The sequence below is a fragment of the Erinaceus europaeus genome, chromosome 5 (assembly GCF_950295315.1).
Source record: "Erinaceus europaeus chromosome 5, mEriEur2.1, whole genome shotgun sequence".
Classification (NCBI taxonomy): Eukaryota; Metazoa; Chordata; class Mammalia; order Eulipotyphla; family Erinaceidae; genus Erinaceus; species Erinaceus europaeus.
In genome coordinates, this window is record NC_080166.1 from 62,313,913 (window position 1) to 62,331,323 (window position 17,411).

General features: G+C 36.5%; 1 long non-coding RNA gene across 2 annotated transcripts; it reads left to right on the plus strand.

Moving 5' to 3' along the window:
• Nucleotides 1-4,005: 4,005 nt before the first annotated feature.
• On the plus strand, nt 4,006-15,786 carry LOC132538700 (uncharacterized). 2 transcript variants are annotated; one of them, XR_009550054.1, is made up of 4 exons: nt 4,006-4,026; nt 13,041-13,126; nt 14,837-15,064; nt 15,344-15,786. It is a non-coding gene; the product is annotated as an uncharacterized LOC132538700 (long non-coding RNA). The 2 variants fall into 2 exon arrangements; XR_009550053.1 differs by having other exon boundaries at nt 4,008-4,026; nt 14,841-15,064.
• The last annotated feature ends 1,625 nt before the right edge of the window (nt 15,787-17,411 follow it).

A 17,411-nucleotide genomic window follows, 5' to 3' on the forward strand; every position in this document is an offset into this window, starting at 1 on the left:
CTGCATGGGGTTCACATCAAAAGCAGTGAAGTAAGACTGCAGGTGTCTATCTTTCTCTACCTCCTCTCTGTTCTCAATTTCTCTTTGTCCTAGCCAATAAAATTAGAAAGGAAATAAATGTGGGGGTGGGGCAGGGTTGCCTGGAGTGATCCGATTCATAGCACCAGCACCAAAGCCCCAGTGATAACCTGGGGGTGATAATAAATAAATAATGAAATAAATAAATAAATTCGAGCCGGGCAGTGGCACACCTGGTTAACTGCACACATTACAGTGCACAAGTCTAAGCCCCCCGGGTTCCAACCTGCGGGAGGGAACTTCATGAGTGGTGAAGCAGTGGTGCAGGTCTCTGTCTCTCCCTCTCTATCCCTTTTCCCTCTAAGTTTCTCTCTGTCCTATCAAATTAAACTAATTAAACTTAAAAAAGAAAAAAAGGAAAGAAAGAAAGAAAATTAGGTTTCTGAGAAGCTAGGCAGCACTACCTAATCCAGTTAAACACATGTTGTATTGTTCCAGGACCCGCTCAAACCCCAGCACTACATAGAGGCACCACAGATGATACTAGCAGAAACTATTCCATAAACTGCAGAGCCATGTCCCTCTTACTGGTTCCCCCTCTCCATCTCCCCTTTCTGTCTATCTGAAATCAACAAAAAGGAAAAAAAAAAAAAAAACACCTCTGCCAGGCACACTGGGATCACACATGTGTGAAACTCCATCTAGCATTTTAAAAAATGAGACGTTAACTGTACCCCTCTTATTCTATGGTTTTGTTAATGTCTCCTTTCTTAAATAAAAATTTAAAAAATGAGATGTTGAGCATTGCATATATAAAACCAAAAAGTCTATTTTCAACAACTATGTTTGTATTTAATTTGTGATTTCCAATAAATACTGAGAACTATATAGGTGTACATACTTGATCGGTAGATATAACTTGGAAAAAAAAACTTTTTACTCTGTTTATAGGTTGTGTAATGTCCTTGGTAAATAGTATTCTAATCATCATGTTATTTTTCATTGAGACTTTAGGGTGTTTTTTTTTTTTCGGTTGACTCCCTAAGACAATTCCCTAACTGTAACCCAAGAAATATGAGTATTCAATTAAGGAAATAATTGTTAATCAAACAAATTCTGCGTAGCCTTTCCCAAATAGTTACAAAGCACTTTATTATATGAAAGACAAAGAAATAATTTAGCAAAGCAATCTGATTAATTTTCTTTACCCTGCATTTTCTCACACTTAATCATGAAGCCACTTCCTACACACACTTAGAACACCAATTGAAAAGTATCAATTTGTATAATACTACCTTGCTTTTTTTTTTTCTTTATTGGGGGACCGATGGTGTACAGTACAACTGACAGACACATAAGTACAACGTTATCTCCCTGTTATAGGTGCCTATAAACTCACCCCCAACTCAGGTCCTTTTCTACCACCATGCACCAGGATCCCAAAGTACCCCATTCCCCTCCTTGCCCTCTTTCCCCAGAGTCTTTTGCCTTAGTGCAATACATCACACTCAGTCTGAGTTTTATTTTTCTTCTTAAAATAAGATCTAAAAATAAAATTCAGGTCTACGCAAAAACAGGCAAATTCACTTTATATAGTTTTTTTTTCATGTTATGTAGTTTTAAAATCACTTCTAAGATTTTATTGAATGTAATCAATCAGTCTGTTTTTTTAAATTTTATTTATTTTTTTTTTTCTTACAACAAACACATCAGCCTAGTATGGGTGAAGTCAGTAGACTGTTAATTATTTGGACAAAAGAAAAATCCAAGTTGCAACATTACTTCTAAAAGTATAGCTCGTTTTTATACATGTGTATTTATTCTGGGCTTAGTCTATGTAAGAGAAATCATGGTTTTATTATCTTAAGTGTAATTGTAATGAATTCAGACGTAAAACCCTGTGAAATTGTGAGCATTAAATTTATCTTGGTTTGAAGAAAAAGAATTTTATACTGTTCAGTAAAAATATTGGAATTTACAATTATTAAAAGATATTTCAACTGTTTTACCCAACTTTACTTTCTCTAATTTGTATGACTTTCTCACTATGTATTAAACAATAAAGGCAACCTTGAGTATCCGTAATAATTTTACTAAGAAGTTGTTTTACATGTACTTAGCAATAATCTTGCTGTCATTCAAATGTATGCAACTCATTAACACAACCCAGTGGCAACTGGCTTCTCTTCTACACTCTACTTTTCATTTGGTCTACCAAAAACAGACTTAACCCCAGAATTTTCACATCACAGCAGATTTTCTTTTATATATCAATAAGGACTTATCACTTATATTTGAGATGCATTATTGACTAATAATAATTATTTTTTCATTATAATTATTTTCAGTAACTATTCTGGCAATAAAAATTGAACTTACTCAATAATTTAGTTGTAAATATTTCTTTTTATTTCCAGTGTAATATGTATAAATTTTCAGTAAGTTTTGGCTTTTTTTTTCCTGGAATTTAAAGCAAAATTTAAGTCTCCATTTGCCTTGCCAACATGCTATATAATTAAATTGTTGTTTTTGTTTCCTGTTGATTCCCAAATTTTCAGCTTTTTATTGTGCTCTTATCCCCTTTGAAGGTCAAATAAAAAAGAACACTCATGTGATGAATATCATTGTAGTTTCTAAAAAAAAACCTTCCACAGTAAACCTTGGGAAAAGAGCCATCCATTCAGTGTCTCCATTTGTATTTTGTTCTGTTTTGTCCTGATGGGACTTCCCCACTCTAGTATAAATGAGAGACAGAGGGAAGAGAGAATATTACCATAAGCACACTAATTTCTCTCAGTGTGGCTGGCTGGGCTGAGATCTGGATGATAAAACAAGCACTCTCCCAAGTGAGCTATTGACTAACCCTGTTTCTAGGTTTTTGTTTGCTTGCTTGTTTGTTTTGTTTTGTTTTGTTTTGTTTTGAATCACTTTATTGAGGAAATGTTGATTTATAGGATTGTTGTTAGTACAGGATTACTTTTGTTAAATAAAGCAGTCTTGAATGTTTTTTCTTTCAGAATTATGATCAAGAGAAAGCTGACTTCTGCTGATGGATTGGTGTCCTTACTTCAAGATAAAAAGAAATCTGCATGCTGCAATGTTTTATTTTTTGCTTGGGTCTCTGGGAATCCCAGAGTAACATTTGCTTTTAATTGCAATACCTTAATGTGAATTTTATAAAATACATTCTTATCTTCTTAGCTTTGAAGTTTGGTTTAATCCACTACATAAATATACTTGATGGTGTTTCTGTGGGTATCTAATAAGTCTAATTTATATATATTTTAAGTAGTTTGATTATAAATAAATGCATTAAAATATCCCCCCATGAAACTATCATGCAAAAATATATATATATAAACAGTCTAAGAAAATAATGAATTCAATGAGGGTAAACAGATTTTGAACTGTAAACTTTAGTGGTTTGTCAGAGAAATAAATAAGAGCATTTTGAGAGGTTTTTTTTTTTTTTCAGACAATAAGGTCTCATAAAAAGTGCTAGAAACCAGTATGAATCTATCTCATTGCTAGTATATCCAGTTGAGGTTTTTACCAACATGTCTGTTTCTGGAATACAGTAAATAATATGTCATCATAGCAGACAGACACATTCTACCAACTGTTAACCCTGCTAGCATCATGTCTTTAGGGTTCAGTGCTGACCATCACTTCAGGTTATATAATGTGTTCAAATGCCAAGTCAGGTAATGCCCATTTTCACTGATAACCAACCATTGCAAACATCCCAGTCTTTTGTCAGCACAGTGGGTCCGGAGCCATCCATCAGTGCCGGGAGTTCTGTCATACACATTTAACATCAGCATCAGCCAGCAGCTCAAAGTCTTTGTTACTGAACACTGTTGATGCCACTGTTCCAGGAAGAGAAAGACAAATTTAAAAGTTGTGGATTTGAATGGTCTTTATGGCAGTTTTATTAAATAGGGTTTTTTTTTCTTCTTCTTCTTTTACAGAATCACTGACTCTGATGTGGAAGACATAAAGCTTACGGTATGTGTAATTTACCATGCTGCTTCCTGAAATTGTATTAATTTCTTTGATTTGAAGGGAAGAGTCTGATTTAGTTAAAAACAATTCATTGCTTGTTTTAAATTCCGAAGTGGAACAATGCACCTTCACCAAGACAGTATTCATACCATATGCTTCTTAATGTTTTGAATCTCTAGGGTACAGTGGAGTAATCTGAACATCAGATAATGTGTTCTATCCTTCCCAGCACCTAGGTCATATTCTGGAAATAAATTAGGCTTTTTTTTTATGGGAAAAAAAAAAAAGCCCATTGACTCTTTCGGCCACTCGGGTACTATTTAAGGAATCACATGTCAAAGACAAGGAGTGTTGCTGTCTTCTCAATACCTGAAAAAAAAAAAAAATCATTTCAAACCTTGCCAGAGGATTGGACCAACTAATCGCCCACAGTGTAATCTTTGGCTACAATACACATAGACATTTTTTTGGAGAAGGTGGTCATATGCAGTGTGCATTGCAATCTGATGAGGGACAAAGGGGAAATGTTTCAAGACATCATGAATCAATAAGGACATCAGTTCCCACCATAGAGCGTATCGTGCATTTGGCTTGTTAAATTTTCTTGGGTTTATTATTTTTTTAAAGATAAAGCTTTAACAAAGAAGTTATTATTTCAGATGGTCCCTAGCACATATAAGGAGATGAAGTAAACTTAAGTGAAAACACATTTGATAGTTTAGGTCTATTTGAAATAAGAATATCTTTTATAGGAGAGAAAACTGCAAAGACAGAAAGAATGCCTTGAACATATATCTAATAAAAATATCTGTTCTTCAAAGGGTTTAAAGTATTTTAATAAGTTAACTTGCCCTTAAAACTTCTTTGTCAGAATTTTGAAACCATAAAACAAACAGAAACTAAACCACCTTAGGTTTATTGTCTGATGATAGAAGAAATGTCTTTTCTGCTAGATACTAGGGTAATATTTATTTATTACTATGTAGATTCCCCCTTTTCACTCCCTGATTCTTACTCTTCACTTAAGAAAAAAAAATTTTTAATGTAAATATTTATTTGTCTGATAAAGCTCACAGTTCAGGACATTTTCTTTTCCCAACTAATATGAATTTCTGAGACCAATTTTGCATGAAGACTAGCATGTTAATGATTCAACTAGTAATGGAAGATTATAAATATTATCATTTTAGTTGTTTCTTAAAAGTTGACAATCAGGGGAGTCGGGCGGTGGCGCCAAGCACAAAGACCAGTATAAGGATCCAGGTTTGAGCCTCCGGCTCCCCACCTGCAGGGCAGTTGCTTCACAAGCAGTGAAGCAGGTCTGCAGGTGTCTATCTTTCTCTCCCCCTCTCTGTCTTCCCTTCCTCTCTCTAGTCCTCTCTGCCCTATCCAACAACAACAATAATAGCTACATCAATAAAAAACAAGGGCAACAAAAGGGAATAAATAAATATTTTTTAAATTATAAAAAAAAATTGACAATCAGGATGGTATCTGGTTTTACCCTTGATTATAACCAAAATATTCTAAAGTGTGAATGGCTTCATGTGTCTGAAAATATTTTCTTATTGCTTGTTGAGTATGGAGAACTAAACTGGAAAAACAAATGAAGAAACTATCATCATAGTGAAGGGACAAGGTCAAAACAGTCTAGCAAATACAAAAGATTTCATATGGAAGGAAAATTGGGAGTCAACTAAAAGGAAATGAATGATGTATTAACTGAGCATTTAACAAAAGAAAAACAGCAATATGTAATGGGTCTAATTCTTTAAAAAATATAGACCAACATCTGTCTTCACACACACATTTTTTAAAGCAGAGAATTAATTCGTATTTCGTCATTAATTCATTAAGTACAGAGTAGAATGGTTTCCCAATATGCTCATCTAAAATTTCAGGAGCCAGAGAAGGGTTCAGACTTCTCTATATTTAAAAGTAAATCCACCTGAGGCTAAACCACCATTATTACTCTGTATAGTATTATCCCAACTTATTTCTACCGTATCTTTGACTTCTCTATTTAGGCATCCCATACTGTTGGAACATTCACATTTGGTACTTTGCTTTTACAAAAGATCTACATCAGTACGCGTTTTTGCTAATATAATGAAGTTGACAGAGGATTTTCACCTTTATATCAAAAGTCTAAAAGTGAAAATACATTCAGTGTTGGTTTTGTTGCAGCCAGATAGCGGCAGCACATTTTCAAGCAGTGAGAGCAGCAGCGTCAGACTCCTGCCCCCAAAATGACTTTGTATAGGCAGACTGTGTATGATTTGGTGGATTATTTAAAGGACCGAGGAACATTAAAAAAAAATAGTGACATAAATGAGTGGAAATTCTCTCTGTGTTATGCCAATTAGGTATAGAGAAGGTTTCATCTGTTTTGGGCAAGTAGGGAAAAATCTGTAATGTGTTCTCAACACAGAAGCTAAACTGGTGCTGAAAAGAAATGTAAAACTATGTCACTTTGCACCTCCAAACCCTTCAATTGCTTTCTCCCCTACTCAGAGTATAAGCCCAATTCTTAACATGCTTCTGTGAATTACATTCCTGGTATCTCCATTACTTTTCTCTCTTACTCTCCTCCTGGTGTGTTTTATTTATTTTATTTTATTTTATTTTATTTTATTTTATTTTATTTATTAATGAAAGAAAGTGGAGAGAAGAGAGATAGATTAGATAGATATAGAGCATTGCTCTGATTCTTCTGGTACATGGTCAGGTGTCAAATTCAGGAGAATCGAACATCTTTTTTTTTTTGCCTCCAGGGTTATTGCTGGGCTGGGCTCAGTGCCTCCACCACGAATCCACTGCTCCTGGAGACCATTTTTTCCCCTTTTGTTTCCCTTGTTGTTTGTATCATTGTTATAGCTATTATTGTTGTGGTTGGATAGGACAGAGAGAAATGGAGCGAGGAGGGGAAGACAGAGAGAAGGAGAGTAAGACACCTGCAGACCTGATTCACCACCTGTGAAGGGACTGGAGAGCCAGGGCTCAAACCGGGATTCTTAAAGCCAGTCCTTGTGTTTCGTGCCACATGCTCTTAACCTGCTGCGCTATCCCCCGACTCCCCAGAGTCAAACATCTTATCCACTATGCCACCTCCCAGGGTGTGTACTGGTAGCTTCTTGTTTATTCCACTCCCTATTTGCTGCTGACTGCTCATCAATATGTTGTCTTAGTCCACTGGGGCTGAGATAACAAGAACACCCCAGGGACAGATGACTTAAGCACAAACATTTTTTTTTCTCATAGCTTTCAGAAGCTGGGAAGTCTTAAGTCTGAGGCATCAGCACATCTGGAGTGTTAAAGACTTGCTTCCTGTTTCATAAATGACACATGCTCACTACATGTCAAACGGGATCAGAGAACTGTCTAAAGTTTCTTTTGAAAGTACACTGACTTCATTCATGAAGTTGCTGTTTTCAAGACCTAATCACCTCCCCAAAGTCCTACTTCTGAATACCATAACATTAGGACTGAGATTTAAACGGACATAAATACTTAAGTCGATAGCAAATACTAACAATATTTCCACGTTTGGATTGTTGTCTCATCTTGCAAAATCTCTAAAACTAAAAACCATTTTTTCTCATATCTTTCAACTGTTTGCTTCAATTCTAACATCTTAATGGATTCTAACTTCACCAATTTATTTCAATTTGTAATTCAGATCCCACACCCAACTATCTCCACCACAGTTTTCTTGATTTTCCTCCATGGCCTAAGACTCCATTTCAAATATTCCTTTCTATAATTCCAACATTACATAATTTATTTAATTATATCTAGTTTATTTCCACTAGTATTAGAATGTAAATCCCATAAAGGCAGATTTTCTTAGTTCCTTTTACATTTCTAACTATGTCAGAAGGTTACTATGGATGCTAATACATTCCAACTGTCCTGAAATATTCCAGGCTCTTTGTGAGTTTGGAAAAAAAAGAAAAGAAAGAAAGGAGAAACAACAAGGATTGTATGATGGTAATTTCTGTGATTCCTCACTCAACCAGTAATACATAATACACATTTAATATGTTTGCTGAACTGAATTATTTTTTTTTGTCACCAGGATTATTGCTGGTGTTTGGTGCCTGCGGGCTAATTTCATCACTCAGAGAAGCCTTTTTTTCTTTCTTTCTTTTTTAATTTTTAATTTTTTTAATTATTCCCTTTTGTTGCCCTTGTTGTTTTATTGTTGTGGTTTTTATCGTTGTTGTTGTTGGATAGGACAGAGAGAAATGGAGAGAGGAGGGGAAGACAGAGAGAGGGAGAGAAAGACAGACAGTCTTCCTGTGAAGCCATTCCCCTGCAGGTGGGGAGCCGGGCGTGGGGCTCGAACAGGGATCCTTACACCAGTCCTTGCGCTTTGCGCCACGTGCTTAACCCGCTGCGCTATCACCCGACTCCCTTTTCTTTCTTTCTTTTCTTCTTTTCTTTTCTTTTCTTTTCTTTTCTTTCTTTGATAGGACAGAGAGAAATTGAGAGCGAAAGGAAAGATAAAGAGGGAGAGAGATACCTGCCGTACTTGGTTCACTGCTCAGGAAGTTTCCCTACTGCAGGTGAAGAGCAGGGGCTCAAACCCACGTCCTTGCACATGTGCTTAACCAGGTGTGCCACGACCCAGCTCCCTGTGAGGATTTGTTTTTTATTCTATGTAGTAGTGAATAATAAGGTAAAAACAATAAGTAGGGCCTGAAAGATAACTCACCTGGATAGTGTTGTCTTATTTGTCACGTGCGTGACAAATAAAGAGCAAGATTTGATGTTGTATTTTTTTCCATCTGCCTTTCTGTATGAAAAAAATATATATTTATTTGTTTGTTTTAGTTTGGAGCTTCATGGTGAAAATCTAGTGATGGAAGGAAGAAAGGAAGGAAGGAAGGGAGGGAGGGAGGGAGGGAGAGAGGGAAGGAGGAAGGTAATTTTGGGTACAGTGTTTTTTTTTTTTGCCTCCAGGGTTATTTCTGGGGTTCGGTTCCTGGAGGCCATTTTTCCCATATTTGTTGCCCTGTTGTTAATGTTGTTATTGCTGTTGTCGCTGGATTGGACAGAGAGAAATCGAAGAGGAAGAAAAGAAAGAAGAGAGACAGAAAGGGGGAGAGAAAGATAGACACCTGCAGACCTGCTTCACTGCTTGTGATGATGTGACCTCTCTGCAGGTGGGGAGCCAGGGGCTCGAACCCGTATCCTTACGCCAGTCCTTGGGCTTCACGCCATGTGTGCTTAACCCACTGCTCTACGGCCCTGCCCCTAGGGAGGTAATTTTGTTAATTTCTGTTGCTGACCATTATTTATACACTGCTACTCTCAGATCTTTACTTTGTTGATATGTGCGTTTAACGGAGTGCGCCACCGTCTGGCCCACGTCTTTACTTTGTATTGTTTGCTTTCTATAATTTAACTACAAATCAGGCAGGCAGAAAAGTGGCTCAGATGCAAAGTAGAGGACTTGAATGTGTGAACATCTGGGTTTCATCCCTAGAACTACATATGCTCTCTACATACTCAATTTTGTTCTAAATAAATGATTTCTTTAAAACAGTAAGCAAAGTATAGTGAATGTTGGAGAAATACTTCAAGCCTAGATGCTTGAAAGAATATGTGTGCTCTGTTTTATTGTTCAAATCTTTACACCTATGGAGTTGAACTCCTCAGAATTTTATTTACCATTTTCTTTTTGTTAGGTCTGGAATTTGAGCACAAATCATTTCTTTTTAAGTCATTTCAAAGATACTAGAACTTACGGGAGAAACTTTTTCTACATTATATTAAGAATTACATCAGAAATTTATACTCTGAGAGTAGCAAGCTTCTTTGGAATTGAGAGAAAATATTACGGCATGTATTTTATAAAATTAAAATGTCTAGTTGATAATAAGAAAATAGATTATATGTAGCTTGGGTATCCTGGGGGTTTATGGCTGTGTGTTAATTTACCTGTGTGTATGTATATGTGTATGAATGTGTGTACATGTGTTCATGAATGCACATGCACACATGTTTTGTGGTGGTGGTGATGGTAACAGCAACAGTGGTGATGTCCTTATTTTATTTTATTTTTTTAGAAATAGATTCAGGATCTGTAATATATAGACAATAAGAAAATACAAATTGAACTGCAGGGTAAAGTGGTTAGAATTGCTATAAATTGAAAAGAAAGGTTGAAGTGGGTTGCATTTAAATGTGGTTTCTTATAAATTATATTAAATGCTAAATTTAAGTCAGGTTTCCTATTTCTGTTCAAATTCTCATTGCTGCTCTATTTTAGAAGGGACACAAAGCATATTTTTATGAGAACATCCATAAGTTATTCAACTTCACCATAGTTTTTGATGCAGAAAATTCACTACCTTTGCTAGCTTTCTACTAATGTCATTGAATTTTAAAAACAGTGTGCTTGACAGAAAACTACTTGTATCTCTTTCAGGGAAGGATTTAGCCTAGAAAAATAAGTTAGACTACATTAGAATCTAGGCATCCTATCAGATGGATGTGGGTTTGTACATCTAAAAGAATTGTGTTTCCTACAGTTCTATCTTTGAAAAAAAAAGCAAATGTTGAACTAGTGAATACCTGAATCCAAAGTGCTAATAAAAATGGATTGTGTAACATAGTCCAAAATTCTGACCCTTACATTTGGAACCTTTCCATATTGATTTACTTGAGGTTGTAAGTCAGCTGAAAAAAAGGCTTCATACACATGCACTGTGTGTTTAACACTTCTTATTGCATTTAAAGGGATGGAAGTGAACCATCTGGGATACCTACTGAAAATATGTGTGAATTCTTAAAAAAACAAAGCGATACTTCTTCACATTGCACAATCTGCACCTTCCCACAATGTTATGGTATAGCTGTAAACAACAGAAAAGATTTTTAGCTAGTCTCATGGCAGCAAATTAAAATAAGTGACCTTCACTTTAGATTTTTTTGGATTTTGTAATAGTTCCTACGATAATGCTTTTGAAGATCACCTCTGAATTAGTTATCAATATGTTACAAAAATCATAAAAACAGTTTGCAAAAAACCTTTGTGGATGAATAGTTTAAATTATTAGATAGTAGGTCATTTAAATATCTATTAATCCAACTTTACCCCTCCATCTTCAAAATAAAAAGCTCTGCCAAGTTGAAAATTTTTTGTTTTGATAGTCTTTTTTATCCTTTGTTATCTTTTGCCAAAGAAAACTAAAAGCAATCATTTTTAAGCAGTAATTTTCTAATTATTGCTATCTCATATAAAGAAGTAAGCTTTTCTATTGATATTTGTTAGTTGATATAATTCACATTATAAAATCCTTTTCATATTTCTGAATGTTCTTTTTTGGTTATTATTTATCATAGTAATTTTTTAAATTCTGAATGCACAAAGGTTCATTCCAAAAATTGGAAAAAGCTTTAGAGATTCTATGATGGGGTTCATAGATGCCATGAGTTGATATATGAATTATGCTATAACTCTAAAAATCCTAACATTTACAATTCTGAAATAGTTACCAAGTCCATGATTTATTCCAAAGTATAATGCTGGTTTAAAGTCTTGCTTTCATGATCTCGGAAATGTGATGGGTTGATGCGATAGTCTTATGATTCATGAGGGCGGCTCATTCATTATTTTGGAGTGGTATATAGATAGTAGAGCTTATTTATAACTCCCTTAATTGTTTGAAGCTAGAGATGGAGATATAAAATTCTACAACTTAGTTTGCCCTATTCTTGATTATGGTGTATCACAAGGACAAAGATTCATTAAAGAGACCTTTAAAATGTGTTAATCTAGGTATTTTAATGAAATTTGTTTGCCGGGCAGCCTGTCCCACTTATTTACGCTTAGTAGTACTCATACATAATGGTAATGTGCCTGCTCATCTCTAAACCATTAAGGAAAGAAAGATGAGTAAAGGGGCATGATGATTAATTTGGGGTGGAGTGCTTTGAAGTGTTTTTTTTGTTTTTTGTTTTTTTTTTTTTTGCTTTTTAAAGCAAACTGTGCTTATCTTACTTAGCCTTTAAAAAAAAAAAACATTAAAATTGTGAATTAAAATATGCAGTAGACCAGGAATAATGTAAAATTGAAAAGGTAAGTAGTATTTTTCACCATGAATAAAGTATGGAAAAATGGAAAACGGGATTTGAATATAGTTTATAAGAAATTAAAGGATGTCAGTGTTCCATAGACATTATATCTAAAAATAAATATGTCTGGTGTGGATGTTTTCTCTAGTGTTCAGTCATCTTTGTATTGCCTACCCTGTTTGTCTCCTTTCTCAGAGAAATGTCCCAGAGTTTTTTATTGATGGTTTTATTGATGGTTCCATTTGTGCTTTTGATGTAGTTTTGTGCTCTAAATGATCACCTTTTCTTTCATCTTTACTCCTTTCTCTAATCTAATAATTTCTGTAAATACCAAACGGATGCTAAAACAACACTTACTCTGTGAACAAAGTTACTATAGGAAGGTTTTAATCAAACCTCCCCCCAAAACACGTTTAAAATCATTGAAGATTTGTAATTTTCTCACTAAGCTGAAATTTAGGCAAGCAAAAGTATGGCTAGTTCACCTGTATTCCTATAATATCTGCTATTTTAGTCTGAAGATTAGGGACTGAAGTCATGAAAATTGTCCCACTCCCATATCAGGAAGGTGTGTTATCAATTTGGAAATTAGCTGATGCTGCAAGTCAAAGGACACCTGTCCTTGTGATCTGGGAGCCTTCAAAACTTAGTGGCCTGATTTCAAAGAAAATAATGGGGGGGGGAGACTTGATTTCAAGGAAAAGAACAGAGAGGGAGGGAGAGAGATATACTAAATTATCTTAATGGCCTTTTTTCAGAAATTATTGTTATTTCATTTAATTTTATACATAGAATCAGCCAAGGATACTGCCCAACTTTAATGGGGAGGTAGATAGATACACCTCTTGGTAGAGTACTGGCAATGTTTCTGAAAGATTATGTTGGACCAAAAGTACTGCTGTGCTTTCTCAGGAAAGTCAAATCTTCCACAGGGTGCTCCAAGGAATTCAGATTCCCATGCACAAAGACCGGGGTTCAGACCCCTATCCCCACCTGCAGGAGGAAAGCTTCATGAGAGGTGAAGTAGAGTTGCATGTGTCTCTCTGTCTCTCTTCCTCTGTATATCCCCCCTCTCAATTTCTCTCTGTCTCTGCCCATTAATAAATAAAATAGAATAATTAAAAAAAGAATTCAGACTCCCATGCACAATATGTATCATCTCTCTTATTCTAAGGTTCCACCTAAAAATCTTGTTTCAGATTCAGTCTCTTTCTCAAATATCAGAATCACCCATAAATCAAATGCTGACTTAGCTGAGGCACACTGTGTGCAGTTCTTCAAAGTACAGTTCCTTAGGAATATGTAAGTCTTAATTTGAAGATCTGACAGCCAAAAATATATTTCCTCTCTTTCCATTTCAATGTTTAATGGAAAAACAAGACAATGATAATCACTGCAGACACCATCATCAGAGGCAGAAGTAAGAGGACTGCAGCAGTCACAAAGTAACACTTCTGAAATTGATCTGAATAATATTGTGCTAGTAGACTTCTAAATATTCTAGATTTTCCATATGCTAGGGGAAAAGCTTCATTAAGGTGAAGGTATCTATACAGGTCTCTCTCCTCTATCTCTCATCTCAGTTTCTCTCTGTCTCTATCCAATAAGTTAATGAATTTTTAAAAATATCTTTAAGTAGCTGAGGTTTGCCACTGAATACATTCAGTTCGCTTCTTGTCTGCAGATCCATAACATCTTTTCTGTTGCTTCTGTTAGCTTAATCCAGCAGTATTCCTACTAGTGAAGTTATTTTTACTTCTTGGATTTCATGTGACTAATACTAGAGTTTAGTTGATCAGACAAAAGACATGGCCACAGTGACATCAAGATAGGCATTTGATTATTACAGGATTTCTTTAAAAACATTTATGGACATAGTTCATAAAAATTTTAGAAATTTAACTATTATTTAATGAGTATAAGGTCCTTTTAGGATTTTAACAAATCTTTAAAATTCGTTAAGATCTTTGGAGGATCCCTGCCCCACTAAAGAAAGATAGAGACAGCCTAGGGGTATGGATCGACCTGTCAACATCCATGTCCATTGGAGAAGCCATTATAAAAACCAGATGAGTGGCTGAGAAAGCTGTGGTATATATACACAATGGAATACTATGCAGCTATCAAGAACAATGAACCCACCTTCTCTGACCCATCTTGGACAGAGCTAGAAGGAATTCTGTTAAGTGAACTAAGTCAGAAAGATAAAGATGAGTATGGGATGATCCCACTCATCAACAGAAGCTGACTTAGAAGATCTGAAAGGGAAACTAAAAGCAGGACCTGATCAAATTGTAAGGAGGGCACCAAAGTAAAAACCCAGTGGTGAGGGGTAGACATGTAGCTTCCTGGGCCAGTGGGGGGTGGGAGTGGGCGGGAGGGATGGGTCAAAGTCCTTTGGTGGTGGGAATGGTGTTTATGTACACTCCTAGCAAAATGTAGACATATAAATCAGTAGTTAATTAATATGAGAGGGGGAAATCAATTGTATGTCTCAAAGGTTCTCAAAAGACAAACTGAATCTTTTTAATATATAGGCTACGTATTTGATATGTGGACTCTCTCAAAAGCCTAGACCAAGTAGATTAGAAGCTTCCAATAGCACAGCTATATACAAGATACTGGGTACTGTACAGCAAACCATAACAAAGGGACTTTTCAAAGTTAACCCAATTAACAAATAATGTGATAATAATATTAACTATTGACTGTCTTTTTGAACCCTAAGACAGCAGGAACCTCACATCTTCACTATAGAGCACCTACTTCCCTCAGTCCTGGCACCCTTGGATAGGGCCCACTTTCCCGTATGCGTCTCCCAATTCAAACCAAATAATATTGCATCCGCCGATCACAACCTAACCAAAGCAACGATTGCCATCTCAACATGCTTCACCTCAGACTGTATCCAGAGACTTCACGTGTGGAATGACAACCCTTCAGCTTCATTACTCGGGTGAGACCTTTCCTTTAATAGTACACTCTAATTTCATCTCAGGTAGTTCACTTTCTAACAAAGTCCCATAACCTAGATATACACCAGTTTCTGTGAGAGAGAGCTTATGTTCACACGTATCTATAAACTACTGCAAAATATATACCTGAAAGCAGGATTACACTAGAGTTTGCAGTGAGTACCTCCCTAACACTTCCTCTCCACTATTCCAAGCTTGGGATCCATGATTGCTCAACAAATTGTTTGGCTTCATATGTTAACTCTCTTTTCAATCACCAGGTTCCAGATGCCACCAGGATGCTGGCTAGGCTTCCCTGGATTGAAGACCCCACCAATGTGTCCTGGAGCTCAGCTTCCCCAGAGACACACCCTACTAGGGAAAGAGAGAGGCAGACTGGGGGTATGGACTGACCAGTCGACGCCCATGTTCAGCGGGGAAGCAATTACAGAAGCCAGACCTACCTTCTGCAACCCTCAACGACCCTGGGTCCATGCTCCCAGAGGGCTAGAGAATGGGAAAGCTACCATGGGAGGGGGTGGGTTATGGGGATTGGGTGATGGGAATTGTGTGGAGTTGTACCCCTCCTACCTTATGCTTTTGTTCACTAATCCTTTCTTAAATAAAAAAATTAAAAAAAAAAAAAAAACAGAACTCCCTCTCTCTGCACTCCATATCCCTAGAGGGGATAAAGGTCAGAGGAAGATGACCAGAGGGCTCTAAACTCCAATTATAGCAGAAACCAGACAAAGAAGAAGGAAAAAAGAAGGCCATTCAGAAGTAGTAATAGGTGTAGGTGTGTCTTAGAAAGGAAGAGAAGGTAGGGCCATAGCAAAATGGGCAAACGATGATGATAGATAGATGATGGTGATGATAGATAGCTAGCTAGCTAGCTAGATAGATAGATAGACAGACAGACAGACAGGCAGACAGGCAGACAGCTGGTTATAGAAATAATAGTCAACCCATATCTGAGAGAACCACTACAATTTCCAGTGGAGGGAATGGGGAACAGAACCTTGGTGGTGGGAATGGTGTGGAATTATATCCCTGCTATTTCATAATTTTGTAAATCAATATTAAATCACTAGGAATTTTTTTTTTTAATTTTGGAGGGCCTAACTACAAAAATCTTTGGTACATTGCTATAAACATTTCTTGAATTTTAACAAATGACTTTAGAGTGTCACTCTAGATTTTATCTTTATTCTGAAATTGTACTTGAGATTCATGTAATGCTTCCATATGAGGAACAGTCTTATATTTTAAGATAATAAGTGAGGAGCTCTTTTATAAATTTTCTAGGTTTTGTTTGGAAACTGAGTAATTGCATAATATTTATGTTGGGCTAGCATCACGCACGAAAGAGAGATGACCCAGGAACTAAGGTCGTGGTGGCAAAGCAATGCAAATCTTTATTCATTCGTGTGCCCCAGAGTTGGGCGGTAGCACACCTGGTTAAGCCATATGGCGCCAACATCAGTGGCTGGCGTCAGCCTCTCGGTCTGCACACCCACCCTCCTCCAAGTCAGGACATGCAAGAGACAAGACAGAAACAGAAGTGGCTCGACAATACCATACATGGTTAGGAAAGGGGTGGAGAAAGGCAAATGGGGGCCGGGAATGGTATGGACCTCCCCAGCAACTGTTGCTAGAGGTTAAACTGGTAGGATTAATAGTAATACTCTGGAGGCAGGGAATGTCTTTAGGGTAGAAAGAAGATAGATAAAAGGAATGGAATGGGTAGGGATCTTTCAGGAAAAACAATTATTATGTAGATAGGCCATAGTATCAGGAATGCAGGGTACTTTGTGAGCCCTGCCAAGGTCAACCACATCCGCACAATTTCCCAACATCTCCCCCTTTCTTTTTATCTAATGGCCATAGTATCAGGAATGCAGGGTGGTTTGTGAGGCAGGGAGTCTGATAAGATGGGGCACACCTTTGGGGTTACTCCTGTCCCTCCTTGCTCAACCTCTCAGTAGAGAGAGAGACTGACAGGATAGATGCACTCCTCAGGTCAAGCCCTGCAAAGCTCTACCACATCCCCACAATTTCCTGACATATTTATTTCTTGTTCTTCATTTTATTATATGTAGAAAAAGAAACAAGTATATATTTGCTTGGGGAAATTTATAGATAGTTCATATTTGTTATGACTTCATTCATAAAAAAAATGTTCTACACTCATAGACCTTTGACTCTATACTATATGTTATTGGGTATCATGTACGAACATTTTCTTTCAATATATTTTCTCAAACAATAATACCCTTCCATATCTGTGTGTGTGTGTGTGTGTGTGTGTGTGTGTGTGTGTGTGTGTGTGTGTGTAGTGTTTTGCCTGCT